Below are 16,246 nucleotides of genomic sequence, written 5' to 3'. Positions count from 1 at the left end.
GCAGCTCATTTAAAACTGTAATTTATAATTAAGAAATTCAGGCTAATAGATAGTCATCTATAATAGTCAAGCTTGTAGTTATGTTAGCTGGGTTTTCCAGATGTACAAAGATGTATTTCAGATGGATATTTCTTCTTGAAATTTTGCATACAAATGGACGGAAGTAGAAAACACTACACTGAGTGAGGTAAGCCAGACCCAAAAAGAGGAACATGGGATGTACTCACTCATATTTGGTTTCTAGCCATAAATAAAGGACATTGAGCCTATAATTCGTGATCCTAGAGAAGCTAAATAAGAAGGTGAACCCAAAGAAAAACATATAGGCATCTTCCTAAATATTAACCTTCATCAGGCGATGAAAGGAGACAGAGACAGAGACACATATTGGAGCACCGGATTGAAATCTCAAGGTTCAAATCAGGAGCAGATGGACAGAGAGCACGAGCAAGGAACTCAGGACCACAAGGGGTGCACCCACACACTAAGACAATGGGGATGTTCTATCGGGAACTCACCAAGGCCAGCTGGCCCAGGTCTGAAAAAGCATGGGATAAAACCTGACTCACTGAACATAGTGGACAATGAGGACTACTAAGAACTCAAGAACAATGGCAATGGGTTTTTGATCCTACTGCACGTACTAACTTTGTGGGAGCCTAGGCAGTTTGGATGCTCACCATACTAGACCTGGATGGAGGTGGGTGGTCCTTGGACTTCCCACAGGGCAGGGAACCCTGATTGCTCTTTGGGCTGACGAGGGAGGGGGACATGATCAGGGGAGGGGAGGGAAATGGGAGGTGGTGGCACGGAGGAGGCAGAAATCTTTAATAAATAAATAAAAAGAAAAAAAAACCTTTCAAAGACTACAGAATATGGCACATAAAATGTTTTAAAAACTCAGGACTTTTTATGACAATGAGACACATATGCTCCTGGCAGCACTAATCTCTTCAAGACAATGATGGGCTTTTAATAGGCCCCTAATGGAGTTTGTTAGCCATTTGGGCAAGAAACGGTTTTGGACTGAATTGCTTGAATGGACTTTCATTACCACAAAAAAAAATGACTTTTGAATCTGCCTAAAGAAGTGGAGACAGTCTTTGGGATTCTTGCTTTGTGAAATTGTCTGCTGCCAGACATTCTGTAAAACACAGAAGAAAAACACTGGTGGATTTGACATTGTAATAAAACAGATTTTCAAATTTCCTGCTTAATGGAAAAGTGTGCTAGATACAATGGTCCTGTAGGCTAAAGATGGATGCCCCAACAAGACAGAAGAACTTTGAGTGCCTGTCTAGGCAGCAAGATGTCTATGACAATTCTAGAGTTTTGGAATTTGCTTGCAATACACACCTAGAAGCCATACAGAAAAAATAGAGGCTGTAGGAAAATAAAATATATAAAAAGAAAAAAAAAGGTAAAAAGACTTTAAGCCAATATAGATTAAGTGAAACAGATTAAATAAGAACTAAGATAAAGCTAAGTATTCTTAACTAATAATAAGTCTCAGTGTCATGATTTAGGAGCTGGTAGGTAGGCCAATAAAATGCAATTTACATTTGGCAATCAGACATGAGGCACAAATTTACACATTTGGCCTGAAAAAAATCCAGTTCACTGAGTAGAAATAGCAATTTAAGTAGAAGCAACCCACCAAAGTTTGGAGTTGTCTCTCATTTTTATAATTTTAGAAGTGCCTTGCACTACATTTCCTGTTTGCTCAGGTAATATTGTATTCTTCTGGGGTCATTGATGGAGTTGAAAACCAGTTATAGTTACAGTTCTCCTTAAATATTGTAGAAGTTATATTAGGTACAAAACTTTGGACTCACCAAGACAGGATAAGGAGTGTTTTTCTTAATTTCCCAAATACAAATACACTGGATATTGTAAATATAATTCCCAGCTGATAACTGTTTTTGTTCTATATAATTTTACTATGCTAAAGTTAAAACCTTTCATTTTGATTTAGAGAAAAACAGAAAAACGTGTCTGTACTCCTCTTTAATGACTTAGTTTATTTTTTTAATTAATTTACTTCTTTTTCTAATCTCTATACTCTTTTTCTTCTCTCTCCCAAGCCTATGTATATTTTTTAAACACACTCTTTCTCATTTAGAGGTCTTTTATGTCTTTGTCTTTCCTATTGTGTATCTGAAATCTTTTTTTTCCATTTTTTTATTGAGAAAAGGAGAAAAAAAAAACAAGTTTCCACCCCCTCCCAGCCTCCCATTTCCCTCCCCCTCCTCCCACCATTCTCCCCCTCCTCCCACCCTTCTCCCCCTCCCCCTACTCCTCTCCCCATCCCTCTCCAGTCCAAAGAGCAGTCAGGGTTCCCTGCCCTGTGGTAAGTCCTAGGTCCTCCCCTCTCCATCCATTTCTAGGAAGGTGAACATCCAAACTGGCTAGGCTCCCACAAAGCCAGCACAGTACGTAGGTTCAAAACCCCGTGCCATTGTCCTTGGCTTCTCATCAGCCCTCATTGTTCGCCATGCTCAGAGAGTCCAGTTTTATCCCATGCTTTTTCAGTCACAGTCCAGCTGGCCTTGGTGAGCTCCCAATAGATCAGCTCCACTGTCTCAGTGGGTGGGTGCACCCCTCGTGGTCCCGACTTCTTTGCTCATGTTCTCCCTCCTTCTGCTCCTCATCGGGACCTTGGGAGCTCAGTCCAGTGCTCCAGTGTGGGTCTCTGTCTCAACCTCCATCCATCACCAGATGAAGGTTCTATGATGATATGCAAGATATTCGTCAGTATTGCTATAGGATAGGGTCATTTCAAGTTCCCTATCCTCAGCTGCCCAAGGAACTAACTGGGGACCTCGGCTTGGGCATCTGGGAGCCACTCTAGGTTCAAGTCTCTTGCCAACTCTAAGGTGGCTCCCTTAACTAAGAATTGTGCTTCCGTGCTCCCCTATCCAACCTTCCTTTATCCCAATCCTCCTTTTTCCCCAAGTTCCCCCCATTCTCCCCTTCTCCCTTTACTCTCCCCATCTCCGCTTACCACCATCCCACCCCACCCCCAAGATCTCAATTTTCTCCCCGGCAATTTTGTCTACTTCCCATAGCCAAGAGGACAACTATATGTTTTCCTTTGGTTCACCTTCTTACTTAGCTTCTTTGGGATCACCAATTGTAGACTCCGTGACCCTTGTTTATGGCTAGAAACCAATTATGAGTGAGTACATCCCAGATTCATCTTTTTGGGTCTGGGTTACCTCACTCAGGCTAGTGTTTTCTATTTCCATCCATTTGCATGGAAAATTTTAGAAGTCATTGTTTATTACCGCAGCGTAGTAGTCTAGTGTGTATATATTCCATACTTTCTTCATCCATTCTTCCTTTGAAGGGCATCTAGGATGTTTCCAGGTTCTGGCTATTACAAATAATACTGCTATGAACATAGTTGAACAAATGCTCTTGTCATATGATCGGACATCTCTTGGGTATATTCCCAGGAGTGGTATTGCTGGGTCCAGGGGTAGGTTGATCCCGAATTTCCTGAGAAACCGAAACACCGATTTCCAAAGTGGTTGCACAAGATTGCATTCCCACCAGCAATGGATGAGGGTACCCCTTCCTCCACAGCCTCTCCAGCAAAGGCTATCAATGGAGTTTTTTATTTTAGCCATTCTGACAGGTGTAATATGATATCTCAAAGTTGTTTGGATTTGCATTTCCCTGATCGCAAAGGAGGTTGAGCATGACCTTAAGTGTCTTTTGGCCATTTGAGCTTCCTCTGCGGAGAATTTTCTGTTCAGTTCAGTGCCACATTTTTTAATTGGGTTAATTAGCATTTTAAAGTCTAGTTTCCTGAGTTCTCTATATATTTTGGAGATCAGACCTTTGTCTGTTGCAGGGTTGGTGAAGATCTTCTCCCAGTCAGTAGGTTGCATTTTTGTCTTGGTGACAGTGTCCTTTGCTTTTCAGAAGCTTCTCAGTTTTAGTAGGTCCCATTTATTCAATGTTGCCCTTAAAGTCTGTGCTGTTGGGGTTACACATAGGAAGCGATCTCCTGTGCCCATCTCCTGTAGGGTACTTCCCACTTTCTCCTCTATCAGGTTCAAGGTGTTCGGACTGATAGTGAGGTCTTTAATCCATTTGGACTTGAGTTTTGTGCATGGTGATAGATATGGGTCTATTTTCATTCTTCTACAGGTTGACATCCAGTTATGCCAGCACCATTTGTTAAAGATGCTTTCTTTCTTCCATTGTATACTTTTGGCTCCTTTATCAAAAATGAGGTGTTCATTGGTTTGTGGGTTAAAATTCGGGTCTTCTATACGATTCCATTGGTCGGCTTCTCTATTTTTATGCCAGTACCACACTGTTTTCATTCCTGTAGCTCTGTAATAGAGTTTGAAGTCAGGGATGGTAATGCCTCCAGACAATCCTTTATTGTATAGGATTATTTTGGCTATCCTGGGTTTTTTGTTTTTCCATATAAAGTTGATTATTGTCCTCTCCAGATCTGTGAAGAATTTTGATGGGACCCTGATAGGGATTGCATTGAATCTATAAATTGCCTTTGGTAGAATTGCCATTTTTACTATGTTGATCCTCCCAATCCAAGAGCAAGGGAGGTCCTTCCATTTTCTGGTATACTCCTCAATTTCTTTCTTCAATGCCTTAAAGTTCTTGTCAAAAAGATCTTTCACTTCCTTGGTTAGAGTTACCCCAAGATATTTTATGCTGTTTGTGGCGATCGTGAAAGGTGAAGCTTCTCTGATTTCCCTCTCTGCTTCCATATCCTTTGTGTATTAGAGGGCGACTGATTTTTTGGAGTTGATCTTGTATCCTGCCACATTACTAAAGCTGTTTTTCAGCTGTAAAAGTTCTTTGGTGGAGTTTTGGGGGTCGCTTATGTACACTATCATATCATCTGCAAATAACGAAAGCTTAACTTCTTCCTTTCCAATTCGAATCCCCTTGATCCCCTTATGTTGTTTTATTGCTATTGCTAGAACTTCAAGCACTATATTGAAGAGGTATGTCGAGAGTGGACAGCCTTGTCATGTTCCTGAGTTTAGTGGGATGGCTTTAAGTTTCTCTCCATTTAATTTGAGGTTAGCTGTCGGCTTGCTGTATATAGCTTTTATTATATTTAGGTATGACCCTTGTATCCCTAATCTCTCCAAGACTTTTATCATAAAGGGATGTTGAATTTTGTCAAATGCTTTTTCAGCATCTAATGAAATGATCATATGGTTTTTTTCTTTCAGTTTATGTATATGCTGGATTACATTGATAGATTTTCGTATGTTGAACCAGCCCTGCATCCCAGGGATGAAGCCTACTTGATCATAATGGATAATTTTTCTAATGTGTTCTTGAATACGGTTTGCCAGTATTATGTTGAGGATTTTTGCATCGATGTTCATGAGTGAGATTGGCCGGTAATTCTCTTTCTTGGTTGAGTCGTTGTGTGGTTTTGGTATCAGAGTGACTGTAGCTTCATAAAAGGAATTTGGCAATGCCTCTTCTGTTTCTATATTGTGAAATACATTAAGGAGTATAGGTATTAGTTCTTCTTGGAAGTTCTGGTAGAATTCCGCATTGAAACCATCTGGTTCTGGGCTTTTTTTGGTAGAGAGGTTTTTGATAACCTCTTCTAATTCTTCGCGACTAACAGGTCTGTTTAGATTGTTCACCTGGTCCTGGTTTAACTTTGGTATATGGTATTTATCTAAAAAGTGTCCATTTCCTTTACATTTTCCAGTTTTGTGGCATATAGGCTTTTGTAGTAAGATCTAATGATTCTCTGAATTTCCTCTGTGTCTGTGGTTATGTCCCCCTTTTCATTTCTGATCTTATTAATTTGCAAATTCTCTCTCTGCCGTTTGATTAGTTTGGATAGGGGTTTGTCAATCTTGTTGATTTTCTCCAGAAACCAGCTTTTTGTTTCATTGAATCTTTGTTTTATTTTCTGTGTTTCTATTTTATTGATTTCAGCCCTCAGTTTGATTATTTCCAGTCTTCTACTCCTCCTAGGTGAGTCTGCTTTTTTTTTTCTAGAGCTTTCAGGTGGACTGTTAAGTCTCCAATGTGAGCTTTCTCTGTTTTCTTTAAGTGGGCACCTAGTGCTATGAACTTTCCTCTCAGGACTGCTTTCATTGTGTCCCATAAGTTTAAGTATGTTGTTTCTTTATTTTCATTGAATTCCAGGAAGACTTTAATTTCTTTCTTAATTTCTTCCTTAATCCAGGTATGGTTCAGTAGTTTACTGTTCAGTTTCCATGAGTTTGTTGGCTCTGTTGGTAGCATTGTTGTTGAATTCTAACTTTAATCCATGGTGATCTGATAAGACACAGGTGGTTACTAATATTTTTTTGTAACTGTGGATGTTTGCTTTGTTACCGACTATGTGGTCGATTTTTGAGAAGGTTCCATGAGCTACAGAAGAAGGTATATTCTTTGCTATTTGGGTGGAAAGTTCTATAGATGTCTGTTAAGTCCATTTGATTCATGACCTCCATTAATTCTCTTATTTCTCTGTTAGGTTTCTGTCTGATTGACCTGTCCTTTGGTGAGAGAGGAGTGTTGAAGTCTCCTACTATTAGTGTGTGCAGTTTGATGGCTGCCTTGAATTTTAGCAATGTTTCTTTTATGTACATGGGTGCTTTTATATTAGGGGCATAGATGTTCAGGATTGAGACTTCATCCTGATGAACTGTTCCTGTTATGAGTATAAAATGCCCCCTCTCCATCTCTTCTGATTGATTTAAGTTTGAAGTCTACTTTGTTAGAGATTAGTATGGCCACACCTGCTTGTTTCTTAGGTCCATTTGCTTGATAAGCCTTTTCCCAGCCCTTTACTCTGAGTAGGTGCCTGTCTTTGTGGTTGAGGTGTGTTTCTTGTAAACAGCAGAATGTTGGATCCTGTTTTCTTATCCAAGATCTTAGCCTGTGCCTTTTAATAGGTGAGTTAAGTCCATTGACATTAAGTGATATTAATGACCAGTGGTTGTTAACGCCGGTCATTTTTTTAGTAGTAGAGTTTGTGTGTTTCCCTTCTTTGATTTGTGTTTGTGAAGGGTCTCTAGACGTCTGAGTTATTGTGGTCATTGTTGGACTCCTGGGTTAGTGATTTTCCTTCTATTACTTTCTGTAAGGCTGGATTTGTGGCTGCGTATTGTTTAAATTTGTTTTTATCATGGAAAATTTTATTTTCTCCATTTATAGTGAACAAAAGCTTGGCTGGGTATAGTAATCTGGGCTTGCATCCATGGTCTCTTAGTTTCTGCAGTACGTCTATCCAGGACCTTCTGGCTTTCATAGTTTCCATGGAGAAGTCAGGTGTAAGTCTGATAGGTTTACCTTTATAAGTAATTTGGCCTTTTTCCTTTGCAGCTCTTAATATTCTTTCCTTATTCTGTATGCTTTGTGTTTTGATAATTATATGGCGAGGGGATTTTTTTTTTTGATCCAGCCTATTCGGTGTTCTATATGCTTCTTGCATCTTCATAGGTATATCTTTCTTTAGGTTGGGAAAGTTTTCTTCTATAATTTTATTAAATATATTTTCTGGACCATTGAGCTGCACTTCTTCTCCTTCTTCTACTCCTATTATTCTTAGGTTTGGTCTTTTTATTGTGTCCCATATTTCCTGAATATTTTGTGATGAGAGTTTGTTGGACTTGCTGTTTTCTTTGATCAGTGTGTTTATTTTCTCTATGGTATCTTCAGAATCTGAGATTCTTTCTTCTAACTCTTGTATTCTGTTGGTTATACTTGTTTCTGTAGACTCTGTTTGTTTACTTAAATTTTCCATGTCCAGCCTGCCCTCTGTTTGTGTTTTCTTCTTTGCCTCCAGTTCAGTTTTCAAGTCTTGAAATGTTTCCTCTATCTGTTTGATTGTTTTTCCTTGGTTTTCTAGAGTATCATTCATTGATTTATTCAAGTCTTCAAACTTTCTGTTATATTTCTCATCCATTTCTATAAGGGCGTTTTTTGCATGCTGTTTAACGGCATCAATCACTTTCATGAAGTCAATCTTTTCTACTTCTTCTTGATTAAGGTGTTCATGTCCTCCCGTTGTGAGGTCGCTGGTTTCTGGTGGCTTCATGTTGCTTTTCAGCTTGTTGGGCGATTTCTTGCCTTGGCGTCTGCCCATCTCTTCTTCCAAATGCTCCCTTATGAATCTTCTTTTATCAGATCAGGTCTCCTTGCCTACCCAACACTGGCTCTCCCCAACGTTGGCTCTCCTGGCGCCAAGAGATCAGGTCTCCGTGCTGGTTGGGCAGCTTGCAAACAAAGTGCCTACCCTGCTTGGTGCAGGCAGGCAATAGAAACAAAGGGAGTACCGCCTGATTGAGTGCCCCGAGGATTCGGACCCAGTGCCCAGACAAGCTGGGCTGGGTGATGTTATTTGCAGAAAGAGGACAGTGGGGCCGAAGTGGGGAGGGTTCTGGATGGGAGCTGGGTGGGCTAGGAAGAAAGAAGAGGTATGCAGGGAGTGGAGGCCCTGCAGAGAGCCCAAGAAGGATAGGGGGCCAAGGAACCTCTGAGCTCCCCTTCTGAGGCTGTCATCCCGGGGCCAGAAACTCACCCCAATGCTGTATCTCCTGGCGCTGAGAGATCAGGCCTCCGTGCTGGTGGGCAGGTCACAAACAAAGTGCCTACCCTGCTTGGTGAAGGCAGGCGATAGAAACAAAAAGCTGTGTATCTGAAATCTATTTCTGTCCAGAAGGGCTTTTAAAAATGCTAAGCATCTTGGTCTCCCAGTCCTGGGTGCTGTCTCCACTTCTCTCAGGTTTAAAATATGGTAGAGATAATTCACCACAGAGTCTAGAGAATGGCTGGGAGCCATTCTCACCACCTCAACTCATTACCTTTATCAAAATGCCAACACCAGTCAAAATTCATGAAAGTACTGGGAATATGCTCAAAAGTGTCTCACCTTTAATGAAGAGATATTGAAAGTTAGAGGCTACTTAGAGAGAGACTTCCAGTTTTAGTTATCAGTTTGGCCATGTCTGGGTTATTCATGTGTCAGAGGATATCACTAAACACATAAGCAAAACAAACTAATGTAACACATCTTTACATCATCAAAAAGGCGGCAGGAACAAATGTAAAACATCCTCATGTAGAAGGAGCTGCGGGCTGTTTCCCACCTCCCAGCTCCTGGCTACCAGCTAGCTTTATACCTGAAATAACAACACAAAAACTGTATTCTTTTAAACACTGTTTGGTCCATTTCTATTAATGTGTGTAGCACCATGAAGTGGTGACTTACCAGGAAGATTCTAGCCTACATCCAACTTGGGTAGGAGCTTCATCGTGTCAGCCCTGGAGAGGAGCCACATGGCATCTGCCTAACTTCCTCTCTTCTCAGCATTCTGTTCTGTTTACTCTACCCACCTATGTTCTAACCTATCAGGTCAAGCAGCTTCTTTATTAATTAACCAATGAAATCAACAGATTGATATATGACACTCCCACATCATCCTCACATAGTTAAAGTAATACTCTGTGGCATCAACCATTGTAACATATCTTAAACTAACATTCCATGTGTAATGTGTGGCTGGATATTTAGCTCACCAATTAATTGAACTTGTTTCTCTTACCACAACCTGATAAATGCCCATCACTCATCTTAGGTAGCTCACACACACCTGTATTTCCTACTGCAGTGTCCCGACCTGCAAGAAACGGACCAGGGTCTGTCTTTGGGTTGAGAATCGTATGTCAGTTCTGAGTAATGTAAAATATGATACTATTTCTACTCATCAGAATTATACAAAATAAGCAGAAGTCATCTTCCTGACCACAGCTATATATGTGCCCAATAAATGGAATATTTTCACAAAATAAACACACAAGCAGTGGGAAAACACCCAACGCTGTTTTTATGGAAGAAATGAAATGACATGAGAGATATTACAATACGGGCAACTGGTGTTCAGAGTCAGAAGTCCTGTAAGCCTATCTAGATAGGATTATTTCCATAAGATAATTATTCCTCTTGTGAATTGATAGCTGAATGTTCCATTGCCATATGCTGTATACTTCCACAGGCCCCTGCATGCTTCCCTTTTCTGTTTAACAAGAAAAGAAAGCATGTGAATATATCTTAGAACAGCAACAAATGTAGATAACTGAAAGTGTGAAGATGATTGAAAGAATGACAGGTGTTCATTGTAATGATTCTAAAATTAATTAGATTTAATAATCTCTAAATTTGATCAATATTTATATTATCAGTCAATAATAGAATTTATTATCAATAATCAATATTTATAAATCATAACAAATAATCTGTAGGATAGAAGGTGAAAGCTATTCTAAATACCTTCTATCTTACAGATTATTTGTTATGTAGCTCAGATAATTTCTAATCCAAAAAAGTGCAGAGAAATAACATAAAGATCTATAATAGTTAATATGACACATGTTAGTGAGTGTGTCTAAATATTTTAAATCAAAGCTATCATAAAAGGATAGCTTTTTGTAGAACATTAACTTTATCTATTAATCTTGGATCAATTTATTTTTTAATACATTTTTTAATTGAAAAAAAATTTCCACCTCCTCCCAGCCTCCCATTTCCATCCCCCTCCTCCCACTCCTCTCCACCTCCCTCTCTAGTCCAAAGAGCAGTCAGGGTTCCTTGCCCTGTGGAAAGCCCAAGGTTCTCCTCCCTCCATCCAGGTCTAGGAAGGTGAGCATCCAAACTGGCTAGGCTCCCACGAAGCCAGAACATGAAGTAGGATCAAAACCCAGTGCCATTGTCCTTGGCTTCTCATCAGCCCTCATTTTCTGCCATGTTCAGAGAGTCCAGTTTTATCGCATGATTTTTCAGTCACAGTCCAGCTGGCCTTGGTGAGCTCCCAATAGATCAACCCCACTGTCTCAGTGGGTGGGTGCACCCCTCGTGGTCCTGACTTTCTTGCTCATGTTCTCCCTCCTTCTGCTCCTCATTTGGACCTTGGGAGCTCACTCCAGTGTTCCAATGTGGGTCTCTGTCTCTGTCTCTATCCATCTCCAGATGAAGGTTCTATGAATGGCCCTATCCTATAGCCATACCGATGAATATCTTGTATCAATTTCTTTTTCAGTGACCAATTGCAATGAAATATATTTAGATAAAGAGTTTACCTGAATAGCAGTGTAACATGAATGCCGGTTTGCTACTTGGGTTTTCTGGCCCGCCCAGTGCCCCAACAAGCTGGCAAGCCCCAAAGAAAATCACACAGAGATGTTAAAGTTGAAATCTTCCTTTTTATTTAAACAGAAAAGCAGAAAAAGAGAAAAACAGACACCAGAATTTGCCAATAAGCCACTGCCAAATGGTTATATTAAAAGAAATAGTTAGCCAATAAGAAGCTAGAGGAAATGGGCCAACAGAGTTATAAATAATATATTTTCTGTGTGATTATTTCTGGAATCTGAGCAGTCAAAACAAACAGGTGGCCCTCATTATAACAGGTCATTGTTAAAAGATGAATCCTAAAATTATTAAGGATAAACGAAGGAGAAGAAGCCTACCTCAAAAGTTCAGAAAATGTTTCCAAAAAAATCATATAAGAAAATTTTCTTACCCTAAAGAAGGAAATGCATACAAAGGGAGAAAAAGTGTATAGAACAACAAATATATTCAACCAGAAAAGAATGACCCCCTCACCACATAATAATAATAATAATAATAATAATAATAATAATAATAATAAGCCTCAAAGTACAAAACCAAGAAAGAATATTAAAAGTTGGAATGGAAAAGGAAGAAGAATCATATAAAGGCAAAACTAGTAAAATGACAATAGATTCTCAATGGAGTCTCTAAAAGCAGAACAGGCCTGGAATGATGTGTTGTACACACTCAGAGTCCTAAAATGACAGACTTGACTATTATACTTAGAAAAATTATCAGTCACATTATGTGTAGAAAGCAAACATATTGTGATAAGAAAAATTAAAAATATCTATCTCCATGTACAAACCTACATAAAGGAACCACGAAGAAAACTTTCAATTTAAGAATGTTACAGCAAGAACCTGGAAACAAGCTAGATATCAATCTACCAAAGAATGGGTAAAGAAAAATATGGTACAGATACACAATGGACTATTATTCAGCAGTAAAAAAACAATGACATCTTAAAATTTTCATGCAAATGGATGGAACTAGAGAAATATATCCTGAATGAGATAACCCAGACCCAGAAAGAGGAACACAGTATTATTCATTCATAAGTGGATATTACATGTAAAGCAAAAGATAATGAGCTTATAGTCCACAACCCCAAAGAAGCTAGTTATCAAGGAGAACATTAAGAGAAACATTTAAAGATCTCCATGGGAAGGGGAAATAGACAAGATCTCCTGAGAATTTTGGGAGCATAGTGGTTGTAGGAGAAGGTGGGATAGAAGGGAAGAGGAGGGAGAAGTAAACAGAAAAGGACAACTTGAGGGAACAGGCTGGTTGAAATGGGGAAAAAACAAAGAGGGAGAGCGAGGAAAAAGACATATTGATTGAGGGAGCCATTTTGGGGCTATCAAGAATCCTGGCACTAGAGAAATTCCTAGGAATCCACAAAGGTGACCCCAGCTAATTCCCTAGGCAATTGTGGAGATTGTGCCTGGACTGACCTTGCCTGTAGTCAGATTAAAGACTATCTTACATGTCATCATAGAATCTTCCTCTAACAGCTGATGGAAGCAGATGCAGGGATCTGCAGCAGAACACTGGGCAGAGCTCCCAAAGTTTAGTCAAAAAGAGGGAGGAGTAATTTATGAACAAAGGCATCAAGAACATGATGGGAATAGCCACTGAAATAGCTTGCCGAGCTAATGGTAGCACACTGACTCTGGCCTGATACTCTAGGAACCAGCATAAGACCAAACTAGGTCCTCTGAATGTGAGTACCAGTTGTCTGGCTGGGGAAGACTGTGGGGCCACTGGCAGTAGGACCAGGATTTATCCCTACTGCTTATACTGACTTTTTGGTACACGTTCTTTTTGAAGAAGTCAGGATATAGTAGGGAAGACCTTGGTCCTGTCTCAAAGCAATATACTAGGCTTTGTTGACTTCCCATGAGAAGCCTTACCCACTCTGAGGAATGGATGGGGATGTGTTGGGAGAAAGGTGAAGGGAGTTGGAGGAGGATAGGGAAAAGGAACTTGGATTGGTAGTTAAATGAGAAAGCACACTTTTTCAAAATTAATTAATTAATTAAAATATAAAAGAATGTGGAGAGTGTGAGAAAGTGTTTTTCTCAAGGAAAGTTTCACATATTGGTGTAGCAAATACCAAATATTTAGTCCCAGAAACTTACATTAAAACAAAATTATACAGAATTAATATATATTTTTATATCTTTTGAAATACATATTATATACAAGCATGGTTGTCCCAACCATTAATAAAGAAGGAAGATACATATTTGGACAATATCATTATGTTCCCAATAGAATTTTATGTGTACCCATAATGAAGAATGGAATCATGTATGTTTGAACAGTAAATGAAACTAAAGATCATCATATGTAAAGAAGTACTCTAAACGTAAAAAGATAAAAATTATATTGTCTCTCTCATATGTATAAACTAAAACATGCAAATATACATATTGTATATTTATAACTTTCATAGTATATTGTGAAAGGAAGCAGGGTGTGATGTTATTCTTAGTTTTCAACTTGAATTCATCCAGAATTAATTATATTCCAAAAATAGAGAGCATACCAATGAGAGACGTTTTTCCTTAATTTAAAACAGAAAGATATTCTTATGATCTTTGTCTTCAGTCAGTAACCAGCATGTCTTCAATCTGGATGTTGAGACTGGAAGACACACTTTAATACCAGCCATACCTTCTGTAATATGTGTGTATGTGCATATATATATATATATACACACACACACACAAATGTGTATGTTTTTATGAATTTAAACAATAATTTATATGTATCTGTGCATGTGGCATATATATGTATATACAATAACCAATAAAACAAAAGAAGCCATAGATTGAAAAGATTACCATACAAAAAGGAAATATAAAAATTGAAGCATTTGGATGAGAAAAGGTAAGTAGAAAATGGTATGATTGCGCAATAATCTCAAAATAAAATTGTTTTCAGGTAATATTTTATCTTTCTTGGGCTTGTGTCTCTCAAAGATATTTATAACTAAATAGTTGTACCTTTTTGTCATCAAATTTAGAAGAGAAGGTTGCAAATGAGATGTAAAATTTATAAGGTTGAGAGAAATAAAAGTTTAAGTTTTTTATCTAAGAAACTATGCTAGTATAAAAGGATATTTTTAGGATGACAAAAGTTATGATAGAACGTGGTTTAGGTATAAAACTTTGGACTCCCCAAGATAGGATAGATAATAGAATACTTTCTCCAAATTTTCAAATACTACAGAACTTTAGATTTTGTGAATGAAATTCCTACAAGATAATTTTTCTGATGAAAAATAGATTTGCTGGGGTAGAGTTAAAACATTTGCTTTTTATTTAGAAAAAATGGGGAAGTGTTTTAGGATATTTGGCCTTACTGTGAAACTCCAAATTTGTGTTAATAAAATTTCCCTTGGGACAGGGGCTGAGCAAGTGACTGGAGACAGGAAGTACCATAGAAAGGACAGAGAAGTCAGAAATAAGGATAAAGAGATGCACAGAAAATAGTAGGAAGTCGCTTAGAAATTTACCTCTTCTTTCATTTGGGATGTCTGAGGAGATGTTACTCTTGTTTGGTGTCTGCCAAAATGGAAGGTTAGTTAGTTGTTTATTAGTTTCTCTGATCTAGGAGGATTTTACCTTCAAATCTGACTCTAGAGTCTTTACTGTTACATAGATTGATAGAGACTGAGATAAAACCTACATTTGACAGCCATACCCTAGGCAGTTCCAGAGATATGAGAATTCCTCGTAGACTATGTTGAACTAATTCTTCTGATATACAAGTAACTTCACTTCTTTACTCATTGAGTGGTGTGGAATGTCCTTTTGTATGTGTTGCTTTTATTGGTTAATAAAGGAGTTGTTTTCAGTCAATGGCTTAAAAGAATTTAGTCAGGCTGGAAGAGAGAGAGAGAGAGAGAGAGAGAGAGAGAGAGAGAGAGAGAGAGAAGGAAGTATCAGTGAGAAGTCATGTAGCTGCCTTTGGAGACAGATGCCTTGGCTGGAGTCTATTGGAACTTTGTCAGTAGGCTACGTGGCAATACACAGATTAAAAGAAATGGGTTAATTTACGATATAAGAGTTAGCCAGAAATACAATTAAGGTTTGGTCAAACATTGTTTCAATCAATACAGATTTCTATGTGGTTATTTTGGGTCTGAGCAGCCAGGAAAGAAACAAGCAGCCTTAGGTTAATATAGGTTAATAGTTAGCCATCTATAATAGTCAAGCTTGTAGTCATGTTAGTTAAATTTTCTAGATATGCAGAGATATATTTCAGTTAGATAGGTATTCTTCAAATCTTTCAGAGTCGTTAAGAATATGGCATTTAAATGTTTAAAAACTTAAGACTTTTATGACAGTGAGACACATCCTTTCTTGGCAGCATCAAGCTACTTCAAGAAAATTAAAGAAGCTCTTTTTGGAGTTAGTTGACCATTTGATGGATGTGAAATGATAGGTGAATCAATGATGATCAGGTGTAAATAAATAGAACCTCAATGCACTGTACAAAATTAATGGAATTTACGAAAGTATTTTTTTATATTTTATTTTTTTTATTGAGGAAAGGAAAATAGTTTCCCCCTCCTCCCAGCCTCCCATTTCCCTCTCACTCCTCCCACCCTTCTCCCCCTCCCCCCACTCCTCTCCCCCTCCCTCTCCAGTCCAAAGAGCAGTCAGGGTTCCTTGCCCTGTGGAAAGTCCAAGGTCCTTCCCTCTCCGGCCATGTCTAGGAAAGTGAACATCCAAACTGGCTAGGATCCCACACAGCCAGAACATGAAGTAGGATCAAAACCCCGTGCCATTGTCCTTGGCTTCTCATCAGCCCTCATTGTTCGGCATGTTCAGAGAGTCCAGTTTTATCCCATGCTTTTTCAGTCACAGTCCAGCTGGCCTTGGTGAGCTCCCAATAGATCAACCCCACTGTCTCAGTGGGTGGGTGCACCCCTCGTGGTCCTGACTTACTTGCTCATCTTCTCCCTCCATCCACTCCTCATTGGGACCTTGGGAGCTCAGTCCAGTGCTCCAGTGTGGGTCTCTGTAGAAAACATTATCCTGAGTGAGGTAACCCAGACCCAAAAAGATGAACATGGGATGTACTCACTCATAA

Source organism: Microtus oregoni, unplaced genomic scaffold, assembly GCF_018167655.1.
Source record: "Microtus oregoni isolate MIOR12 unplaced genomic scaffold, Mior012 000012F_ref0000307, whole genome shotgun sequence".
In the NCBI taxonomy this organism is placed as follows: Eukaryota; Metazoa; Chordata; class Mammalia; order Rodentia; family Cricetidae; genus Microtus; species Microtus oregoni.
The sequence above is the reverse complement of the archived record's forward strand: the minus strand, read 5'-3'. Positions refer to the sequence as shown.